A 12121-nucleotide genomic window follows, 5' to 3' on the forward strand; every position below is an offset into this window, starting at 1 on the left:
AGACTGAGTCCTTTCCCCTAAGACATCCGGCAAGGGAAGTCCAGCTAAATCCTCTGCTTCAGGTGCACAGATGGCCACTACCTCTTCAGGGCGCTCACGGGAGGGCTTCAGCATATTCATTTGGAACATGCGGATAACCCTGGGGTCATCACAGTCGGAGACATTATAGGTTGTGTCGGCTATTTTCCCCACTACCTGGTAGGGCCCCTGCCATGCAGCTTCGAACTTGTTCTGCCTAGTGGACTCTAACACCAGGACCTTCTGTCCTATTTCCAAGGTGCGCTCTCTGGCCCTCCGATCGTACCATACGCGCTGGCGCCGCTGGGTCACCTGCATGTTCTCACGTACAGCCTGGGCCAGCTCCTGTAGGCGGTCCCGGAATTCCAGCACATAGGGTACAATAGGTACCCCTTCTATGATGCCCTCCCCTTCCCAGTGTTCTAGCACTAAGTCTAGAGGTCCCCTTACCCGTGTCCTATATACCAGCTCGAACGGGGAGAACCCCGTGGATTATTGGGGCACCTCCCGATATGCAAACAGGAGGTGTGGCAAGAATTTCTCCCAGTCCCTGTAGGTCCTGGTAAAAGTCCCATGAGTTGTTTTAACGTCCCGTTAAAGCGTTCACACAACCCATTGGTTTGCGGGTGGTACGGGGCACTTCTAATGGACTTTACGCCACACAGCTTCCACAGTTGGTTGGTCACCTCTGCTGTAAACTGGGTACCCTGGTCCGAGATAATCTCCTGGGGAAATCCAACCCGTGAGAAAACCTGGAGCAGGGCGGCCGCCACCATCTCTGCCAGTATGTTAGGTAACGCAACCGCCTCTGGATACCATGTGGTATAATCTACCACTGTCAATATATACGCCGAAGTGCCTGGCCAAGGGTATGTCATGAGAGATTCACAGTAACTCCTGCCTATACTTCTTGGGAACTACCAGCTGTCGTTTTATAGTGGGGTTCGTCCCTGTGTGGTGCTGCTCTGTGATCCGGTAGTGGAGTCCCTGCTTCCATACAAACTGTTCCCCTTCCAGTACCCCTCTCCCCTCCTGTGCCTTCCCGCGATATCCCTCCAATGAAGGATCCTCAAATAACTCCCTCTTAAATTCATCTGGGGTGGCCCAAGAAATGTGTCTGGCTATGGGAATACGTGTTGGGCTGAGATGTCTTACCTGGGCCTCCTCTGAGTGTGATTCCGCAGCTCGAGCTTGTCTCTGGGTGGTCACAGGATATGTCTCAGCCAGAGGGGCACCCGAGAAGGCAGACAACATGGGCCCCAAGTCATTTCCCAGCAAGACGTCTGCAGGCAAATTCTCCCTCAAGCCGACCTCAACAAGGCCATCCCCAACTCCCCAGTTCAAGTGAATCCTGGCAGTGGGCAGTCGATGTATAGCTCCCCCTGCTACACAGACTGCCACTGTCCGGTCCGTCTTCTCTTGGTCCCGGATGAGATGAGGCTTCACAAGGGTCAAAGTTGCCCCGGAATCTCTTAGTCCCTCCATACATTTCCCATTAACCCACACGACCTGTCGATGCTGTTGTCGGTTATCTGCCCGGGCTGCCTGCACGGGGTCTACTTCATGCAGCACTTCCTCCATCTCTTCCACCCCTTGGTTAGTCGAAGCCCCCAATGCCGGGTCAGCTTCGCCTTGGTAGCAGTGTACAGCAGCCCGGCTGAAGGTATCTGTTCCCGCCTTTGGCCACTGGGTATGCTGAGTCCGGTTGGGACATTGTCTTTGCAGGTGGCCCAGCTGACGGCAGGTGTGGCATCACACCCCAGGGGGACTGTGGTAGGCCGGGTTTCTAGCTGGTCCCCCTACAATCTTCGGTGGTTTGGGGCCCTCCAGGTCCATGGGCGGACCCATAGTGACCATCTTTGATCCAGACAACTGAGGCCTCCTGGCATCATGATGTTCATCGGCCAGACGAGCGGCTTCCTCAAGAGTCGTTGGCCACCTGTCCCAAAGCCATTCCTGTGTCTCGGGGGTTAGTCCATTAAAGAATCGTTCTAACAAGAAGAGCTGGAGGATGTCCTCCTTAGTGGTTGCTTAGCTCTCTTGTACCCACTGTAGCAGTGACCGCCGTAATTTACAGGCCCATTCAGCGTGGATATCGGTTATGCGTTTTATAAGTCCGTGGAACTTTTGGCGGTATGCCTCTGGTGTCAGCGCATACCGGGCCAAGATCACTTCTTTGATCCGCTCATAGTCCATACAGTCCTCATCAGGTACCGTGCGATAGGCGTCCGCTGCCCGGCCTGTCAGCTTGCTGGCCAGAATCTGAACCCGTTCCTCCGGCTTCACTTGATGAAGGGCACACTGCCGCTCAAAGTCCTGCAGAAAGCCATCAATTTCTTCCTCTGCCTCCCCCAACTGTCGGAAGGCATTATACTGGATCTTTTTGTGGCTTACTGTTGAAGGTACCTGGTCGAAGGCCAGAGCTCCCCCTGCTCGCTGACTCTCCTCTCTCCGCTCTGCCATCTCCATCTTGGCCAGCTCCACTTTGGTCCGCTCTGCCATGTCCATCTTGGCTAGCTCTATCCTCGTCCGCTCGGCCATCTTTTCCTTCAGATCAGTATGCACATCAGCCATCACCTCTCGTATGATCTCTACTGCAGGGTTTGGGCCATAGAACGCCAGTCTGTTCTTTACCTCCCTCTGGAATTCAGTCTCCTCCACGTTCACATTGGAGGGCGCTGCACTGTCGTGTTCCATGATGGCTGCTATCAAATCCACTTTTGTTTTGTTGCTGGTGATCAACCCTCGGGCTTCCACCAGATCTTTTAATGTAGCTCTCTTTAACTTCTGGTAGTTGTTCATTCCTTTCCTCCTGTGGAAGGGGAATCATATCCTGCTGTCTGCCACCAATGCAATGGGGTCTACCAAGCTGGGGTACCTCTTTCAGTACCACCCCGTGTTTCAGGAGGTACACTCTGCTTTGTCTGGAGTCTGAATTAAGGACACTGGTTGGAATTGCTTGGTTACATGGGCACATATAAAAGATCACTGCTTCTCCACGTATTTCCAGTCTGACAACACTCTATTCACAGGACACAGAATATATCACACAGATACAGAGGGCAGGCCAATAGAAAAGCGGCAGGCCAGACATACATTACAATAGCCGCAGGTGGCCGGAGCCTGACGATATTTACTGTGAGAATTACAAATGTGGGGGGCAGATAAAAGGGGAATATCGTGTCCCCTCTGCCCAGGGGCGCAGCCTGTGGGCTAATGCATTAGGAACATGCATCTCACATGGAACCTATTATACATACATATAACTGCACAACATATTCTAGGTGCTGAGTGGTTCCGTAACACGTAACAGTGAGTATATGATGATTTTTTATTTTTTTTTATTTTTTTTAACATTAGATCTTTTTACTATTGATGCTGCATAAGCAGCATCAATAGTAAAAAGTTGGTCACACAGGGTTAATAGCAGCGTTAATGGAGTGCGTTACACCGCGGCATAACGCTGTCCATTAACGCTGCCATTAACCCTGTGTGAGCGCTGACTGGAGGGGAGTATGGAGCGGGCGTGACTGCGCGGAGGAAGGAGCAGCCATGTTGCCGCCGGACTGTGCCCATCGCTGATTGGTTGTGGCAATGGTCGTGGGCTTTTTGCCACGACCAATCAGCGACTTGTATTTCCATGACAGACAGAAGCCACGACCAATGAATATGCGTGACAGACAGACAGAAAGAAGGAAGTGACCCTTAGACAATTATATAGTAGACCAGATAGTGGCCCGATTCCAACGCATCGGGTATTCTAGAATATGCATGTTCACTTAGTATATTGCCCAGTCATGTAGTATATTGCCCAGCCACGTAGTATATTGCCCAGTGACATAGTATATTGCCCAGCGACGTAGTATATTGCCCAGTGACATAGTATATTGCACAGCGACGTAATATACAGCACAGAGCCACGTAGTATATTGCCGAGCCACATAGTATATTGTCCAGTGACGTAGTATATTGCCCAGTCACGTTGTATATTGCCCAGTGACATAGTATATTGTCCAGTGACGTAGTATATTGCCCAGCCACATAGTATATTGCCCAGCTACATAGTATATTGCCCAGCTACATAGTATATTGCACAACGACGTAGTATACAGCACAGAGCCACGTAGTATATTGCCCAGTGACGTAGTATATTGCACAGCCACGTAGTATATTGCCGAGCCACATAGTATATTGTCCAGTGACGTAGTATATTGCCCAGTGATGTAGTATATAGCACAGAGCCACATAGTATATTGCCCAGTCACGTAGTATATTGCCCAGTGACGTAGAATACAGCACAGAGCCACGTAGTATATTGCCCAGCCACGTAGTATATTGCCCAGTGATGTTGTATACAGCACAGAGCCACATAATATATTGCCCAGCCACGTAGTATATTGCCCAGTCACGTAGTATATTGTCCAGCCACGTAGTATATTGCCGAGTGACGTAGTATATTGCCCAGTGACATAGTATACAGCACAGAGCCACGTAGTATATTGCCCAGCCACGTAGTATATTGCACAGCGACATAGTATATTGCCCAGTGACATAGTATATTGCCCAGTCACGTAGTATATTGCCCAGTGATGTAGTATATTGTCCAGTGACGTAGTATATTGCCCAGTCACTTAGCCACTTAGTATATTGCCCAGCTACATAGTATATTGCACAACGACGTAGTATACAGCACAGAGCCACGTAGTATATTGCCCAGTGACGAAGTATATTGCACAGCCACATAGTATATAGTATATTGCCGAGCCATGTAGTATATTGCCCAGTGATGTAGTATATTGCCCAGTGATGTAGTATACATCACAGAGCCACGTAGTATATTGCCCAGTCACATAGTATATTGCCCAGTGATGTAGTGTACAGCACAGAGCCACGTAGTATATTGCCCAGCCACGTAGTATATTGCCCAGTCACGTAGTATATTGCCCAGCCACGTAGTATATTTCCGAGTGACGTAGTGTATTGCCCAGTGATGTAGTATACAGCACAGAGCCACGTAGTATATTGCCCAGCCACATAGTATATTGCCCAGCCACGTAGTATATTGCACAGCGATGTAGTATATTGCACAGCGACGTAGTATATTGCCCAGCTACATGGTATATTGCCCAGCCACGTATGTCACAGGTTAAAAAATAAAAAATAAACATACTCACCTTCGGATCCGAGGGCGCCTTGTAGCACGCGGCTGCCGCCATCTTCCGTTTCCAGGATGCATTGCGAAATTACCCAGATGACTTAGCGGTCTCGCGAGGCCGCTAAGTCTTCTGGGTAATTTTGCAATGCATTGCCGGGAACAGAAGATGGCGGCCGGCTCTGCGGACAACGGAGGGTGAGTATAGCAGGTTTTTTGTTTTTTTATTATTTTTACCATTACATTTTTTTACTATTGAAGCCGCATAGGCAGCATCAATAGTAAAAAGTTGGGGACACACAGGGTTAATAGCGGTGGTAACGGAGTGCGCTACCCATGGCATAACGCGGTCCATTACCGCCGGCATTAACCCTGCGTTAGCGGTGGCTGGAGAGGAGTATGCAGGCGCCGGGCATTGACTGCGGGGAGTAAGGAGTGGCCATTTTCTTCCGGACTGTGCCCGTCGCTGATTGGTCATGGCTGTTTTGCACAAATCAGCGACTTGGATTTCCTTGACAGACAGAGGCCGCGACCAATGAATATCCGTGACAGAAAGAAGGAAAGACAGAAAGACGGAAGTGACCCTTAGACAATTATATAGTAGACTAGATGGCAGCCCGATTCTAAAGAATCGAGAGTCTAGAATCCATATATACTTTATTTATTCAAATGTAAGAATAATACAATTAATAAATAATAGTAAGAAAGAACAAAAAATGGCTGCACTCACCAGCTCTTGACAATTCTTGTTATTTAAGGTACAGTTACACAGGATCCATGAACATGCTTATGAGGGGAGGGATGAAAGACATCAGACTTAGCACGCTGTTTGCGCTTACGTGCGGCATCGGCGGCTTTTCGCTCTGCATCATTACCATACTTTATATCAGACCTGATCTTACGTGCGCCATCATAAGCTTTGGACTCTGTGTCATTAGTATACTTAACAGTGTCCATGCGCTTGCATCTATCCTCTGTACTCTTGTTAGCATGCTGTTTGCGCTTACGTGCGGCAGCGGCGTCTTTTTGCTCTGCATTATTAGTATACTTTCTATCAGACCTAATCTTACGTGCGCCATCAGCAGCTTTGGGCTCTGTGTCATTAGTATCCTTACTATTAGAGCTCATGTTGGCTAAGCTAAACAGCTTTAAGCGTGGTGGTGGCAAACAACAGGTTAATAAGAGGCAGTGTCAGGTAGTAGGAAAATAGCCAGTTAATAATAGGCAATAGTTCTTTGCAGGAATGCAGATATTAATAAATAGGCAGTTTATATTGCAGAGAAATTGCTGGGCAATAATGGACAATGTCCTTATGTGGCAAATAATAGAGCAATATACCCAATGTGGCAAAGAAGAGGTTAATAAACGGCAGTCTCTCAGTATAACAGTCAGTGAATAATAGGCAGTATATGGAGAAAACACCAAACAAAAGTTCAAAATTGGTGTGAAAATGTCACTGAACCACTTCACAACTAAATATATATAGTTTTGGTAAATGGTATTATCATTTTTTTGACGAAATTCGGCAGGAGCTTGAAGAGCAACGTCACTGGGCCCGCCTCCACGCAGTAGAAACTTGCTGTGAGGTAAACATTCAAAAATCACACCAAAATGGCAGGCGGAGTGTGTCACAGTACGGCACGTTTCTGATTGGTCGCTCGCAGCAGGCGGCAACCAATCAGACACTGGACACTGTTGACGTCACTTATCTCCGGACATTAGCTCCGGACATTATCTCCGGACATTAGCTCCGGACAGGAAGTTGGCACAAATTGCAGGAAGTAGTATTCTAGGCAATTATATTATACTAGATGGCAGCCCGATTCTAAAGAATCGGGAGTCTAGAATCCATATATACTTTATTTATTCAAATGTAAGAATAATACAATTAATAAATAATAGTAAGAAAGAACAAAAATAATAGGCAGTATATGGAGAAAACACCAAACAAAAGTTCAAAATTGGTGTGAAAATGTCACTGAACCACTTCACAACTAAATATATATAGTTTTGGTAAATGGTATTATCATTTTTTTGACGAAATTCGGCAGGAGCTTGAAGAGCAACGTCACTGGGCCCGCCTCCACGCAGTAGAAACTTGCTGTGAGGTAAAAATTCAAAAATCACACCAAAATGGCGGGCGGGGTGTGTCACAGTACGGCACGTTTCTGATTGGTCGCTCGCAGCAGGTGGCAACCAATCAGACACTGGACACTGTTGACGTCACTTATCTCCGGACATTAGCTCCGGACATTAGCTCCGGACATTAGCTCCGGACAGGAAGTTGGCACAAATTGCAGGAAGTAGTATTCTAGGCAATTATATATTAGATATAGTAGATAGGACATTTCAAATAAGCTGCATGACCAGTCATCAGCTAGTATCTGTCTAAGTATAGTTACTGTGTGCCATCGGGTGCATGGAAGATGTCGAGATAGATGATTAGGAGAGAACAGATTCTGAGAAAATTTGGAAAGAGGGAACAGAAAAAGGTTTGATTAATTATGTGAGGTGATAATCTGTGGCAAGACTTGAAAATAGCTGTTCACTAAGTCTCTGTCTCCAATCTCAATGAGCTACAGCAAGTTTACAAAGAATCGGCAAAAATTTCAGTTGCAGAAGTCATTGTAGTGAAAGGTGGTCCTAGAAAGTATTGACTCAGGTGGGGTAAATACAAATGCAAGTCATAATTCATATTTATATTTTTAAAATGATTGGGAAACCATGAATCATTTCCTTTACACTTCACAAACACTTGCTATATTTTGTTGGTATATCATATAAAATCCCAATAAAATACATTTAAGCTTGTGGGTTTAAAGTGAAAAAATGTGGAAAAAGTTCACGGGTACTAATAATATTTTAGGCACTGTTTATATATGTACAGCTACGTACTCATTTAATCAACAATACCTAAAGTGCCAATTAAATAAACTGTCATATATTTATTTTACTGATAAATTGTTGCTATTCTGATGGCAGACTATCAATTTACATTTGGTAACAATGTTCTGTTCAATGATCTGTTCTCCTAGTACCTAGGCAAAAAGTACTTGTTTTACTATAATTGGAACAGAAGTGTTACATTTAATTAGCACACCAGAAAACATTCACAACAATGATAAATTAACTTATTTAAAATAACGGACTTGTACACAAGTACAATTTATTTAATCAATCCATTTAAGCACATAATATTTATTTTACTCATATAGCGCCATTAATTCCACAGCTCTTTACAAACATTATTGGCACTGTCCCCATTGGGGCTCACAATCAATATTCCCTATCAGTCTTTGGAGTGTGGGAGGAAACCAGAGAACTTGGTGGAAGCTCACGCAAATATGAGGAGAGGATACAAACTCCTGTTAGATGTTGTCCTTGGTGGGAATTGAACCCAGGACCCCACCAAGGTTGTAGTGCTAACCACTGAGCCACCGTGCTGCCTTCACATCTTTTGTAAAAGGCATTGTCGGTGCACAGTGGTAGGTAAAAAGGGTCTGTTGTTAAAAAAAAAAGACCATTATCTGAACATGGTTACATTGTATTATATGACTGGCAGGAGAAGGTGTGAAAAAAAACGTTTTAACTTGCTCCCTCGTCAACCAATTTTCACAATTGTACTTTTGTTTTCTCTTCAATTCGTTCCACTGCCATAATTTTTTTCCCACCAACATAGACATTGAGGGCATATTTTTAAGAAACCATTAAATTAACCATGTAATGTACTGAAAAACATGTACTCTGGAACCCTCTACCCCAACATATCAGACTCTCACCTACCATCGAAACCTTCAAAAAGAACCTGAAGACCTACCTCTTCCGACAAGCCTACAACCTGCAGTAACCACCGATCGACCAAACCACTGCATGACCAGCTCTACCCTACCTACTGTATCCTCACCCATTCCTTGTAGATTGTGAGCCTCCGCGGGTAGGGTCCTCTCTCCTCCTGTACCACTTATGACTTGTATTGTTTAGGATTATTGTACTTGTTTTTATTATGTATACCCCTCCTCACATGTAAAGCGCCCTGGAATAAATGGCGCTATAACAATAAATAATAATAATAACTAAGTACTCTTTGTTTTTCTGCACTATGCTATTTTTTTATTTACTTCAGGGTATTTAATCATTATGTTTCTGTCTTTGGGTTTTTCTAAAACATACCAAAAAATGGGACACACAGAAAAAACTCACACACTCAGAAGACCGAAAAAAACTTAATAGGGAGACAATTTAGTGTCCCATAGCAAATTGTCTTTTTGTGATTCTTATTGGAAACTATTTACTCCACAAAAAATACTCTGTTTTCTCCCCCCACACTGCACAGGCAGTGAATATTCATTTCTCTTATAGTGTGCACAGTTACAGCCTCAGCCGCCGGCTTCCAGCACACATCCTTCTTACCTTCCCCAGCATGTCTTTGGAGACGCGCACAGTCTCTGGTGGTGAGTCTGATAAGGTGTCCACCATACCAAGCATACAAGGATGGGGACAGGGAGCCAGGCAGACAAGGATGGAGACGAGAAGCCATATATACAAGGATGTAGTTGAGGAACCATGCATACCAGGATAGGGATGAGGGGACAAGAGTTAATAGGTTTTCCCAGTTTTTCGTGGCAAAATTAGGTGCTTCGGCTTATACTCGGGTTGATTTATACTCTAGGATATACGGTAAGCTTTATTTGATTGTACAAACAGATCTACTATGAAGCAAAGCCACAGGTTTCATAAGTATGAAAACATAAGAAAGATTGATGTGTTCAGCAGATATTGCTTGATCGAGTCATGGGTAGTGTTGAGCATTCCGATACTGCAAGTATCGGGTATCGGCCGATACTTGCGGTATCGGAATTCCGATACCGAGATCCGATACTTTTGTGATATCGGGTATCGGTATCAGATCAATAGGGATGTGTAAAATAAAGAATTAAAATAAAAAATATTGATATGCTCACCTCTCCGGCGGCCCCTGGACATCACGCTGCTAACCAGGAGGCTTCTTTGGTTAAAATGCGCGCCTTTAGGACCTGCGAATGACGTCCCGGCTTCTGATTGGTCGCGTGCCGCCCATGTGACCGGCACGCGACCAATCAGAAGCCGCGACGTCATTCTCATTCACAAAACTCCTAATTCTAGGAATTAAGGACCTGCGAATGACGTCGCGGCTTCTGATTGGTCGCGTGCCGGTCACATGGGTGGCACGCGACCAATCAGAAGCCGGGACATCATTCGCAGGTCCTAAAGGCGCGCATTTTAAACAAAGAAGCCTCCCGGTTAGCAGCGTGATGTCCAGGGGCCGCCGGACAGGTGAGCATATCAATATTTTTTATTTTAATTCTTTATTTTACACATCCCTATGGATCCCAGGGCCTGAAGGAGAGTTTCCTCTCCTTCAGACCCTGGGAACCATGAGAATACCTTCCGATACTTGATGTCCCATTGACTTGTATTGGTATCGGATATCGGTATCGGCGATATCCGATATTTTTCTGGTATCGGCCGATACTATCCGATACCGATACTTTCAAGTATCGGACGGTATCGCTCAACACTAGTGTTGAGCGATACCTTCCGATATCGGAAAGTATCGGTATCGGTTTGGATCGGCCGATATTCAAAAAATATCGGATATCGCCGATACCGATACCCGATCCCAATGCAAGTCAATGGGACCAAAATATCGGAATTAAAATAAACCCTTTCTTTCCTTGTAGGTTCATTCTACATGAAGGAAAACAACTAAGAATAATGCCGGATGTATTTGGGGAGGTGGCGGAGACATTAAAGTCATAGAGGTTTATCCCAATCAAATAGAATAGCATGTTTTTTGTTTTTTTTTAAGACGTTCGGAGTGACAAAGATATTGACTATGTAAATTTTTTTTTTATTTTGTCAGATATTGATGTTTCACTATTCCACGCCCTTCCCCTTCTTTTTTTTCTTTTTTTTTTTCTTTTCCCACACTTTCATCTTCATCATCATCAGCATCTTTGACATCAACTTCTTCACCTTATTCATCTTCTTCTTCATCTTCTACCTATTTTTTTTTTTTTATTACATTCTTCATATTCATTTTATTCAACTATTATTATTCTTCTTATTCTACATATTCTTTTTATTCCACTGTTATTATTCTTCCTATTCTACTTCTTCATCATATTCTCATTTGTGACAGGCATTCCCGTAGTTGTTATCTATAAAAGTTTGAAGATTACACCTTCCGTTCTGCCAGTCACAAAAGTTACATTTGTCCGCGTTCAGTTTGGCCTGCAGCATCAGGCTTTATCCAGGGGCACCACGAGGAGGAACGGACTCACCCCCATACACTGCTTAGTCTTCTTCTGCATATAATTTAGATAATATCTTTTGCTCTGATATTAAGTCTTATGCTTAATGTTCTTCTGCTCTTTGTTCTGCAGCCTCTTGTTCTTCTGCTTCTCGGTCTTCCATGTTGTCGTCTCCAGGGTCGTCGTCTCCAGTGTCGTCATCTCCGCCGTCGTCGTCTCCGCCGTCGTCGTCGTCGTCATCGGGGTGGTCTTCCGTGTCGTCGTCATCGTGGTGGTCTTCCGGGTCGTCGACGTTAGGGTCTTCAACTTGGAAATGTAGCAGAAGGTACAAGAAGGCTGAGAAAATGCCAAGAACCAGCTGATGGAACTGGAACTCGGATGGCTACCCGAAGGTTCAAGAGCCTATGGAACTACCGAGGACCAGCTGACGTTACTGGAACCCGGTTACTAAGCAGGAGGTACCCGTGCTAAAAAGCACTACCAAGGACCGCCTGACGTTGACGGAACTCGGATACCCAGAAGGAGGCACCTAAGCCAAAGGCTCTGCCCGGAACCAGCTGACGTTACTGGAACCAGGATGGGGAGCAGAAGGTACAAGAGCAAAAGACACTGCCGAGAACCAGCTGACGGTACTGGAACCCGGATGGGTAGCCGAAGG

The 12121-nt window shown here is 45.4% G+C and overlaps 1 protein-coding gene across 2 annotated transcripts in view; it reads right to left on the reverse strand.

Moving 5' to 3' along the window:
• The window catches only part of DOC2B (double C2 domain beta), a 1593495-nt gene that overhangs the window by 1280594 nt on the left and 300780 nt on the right, over positions 1-12121 (reverse strand). The gene's annotated exons all lie outside the window — the stretch shown is intronic.

Source organism: Ranitomeya imitator, chromosome 3, assembly GCF_032444005.1.
Source record: "Ranitomeya imitator isolate aRanImi1 chromosome 3, aRanImi1.pri, whole genome shotgun sequence".
Taxonomy (NCBI): domain Eukaryota; kingdom Metazoa; phylum Chordata; class Amphibia; order Anura; family Dendrobatidae; genus Ranitomeya; species Ranitomeya imitator.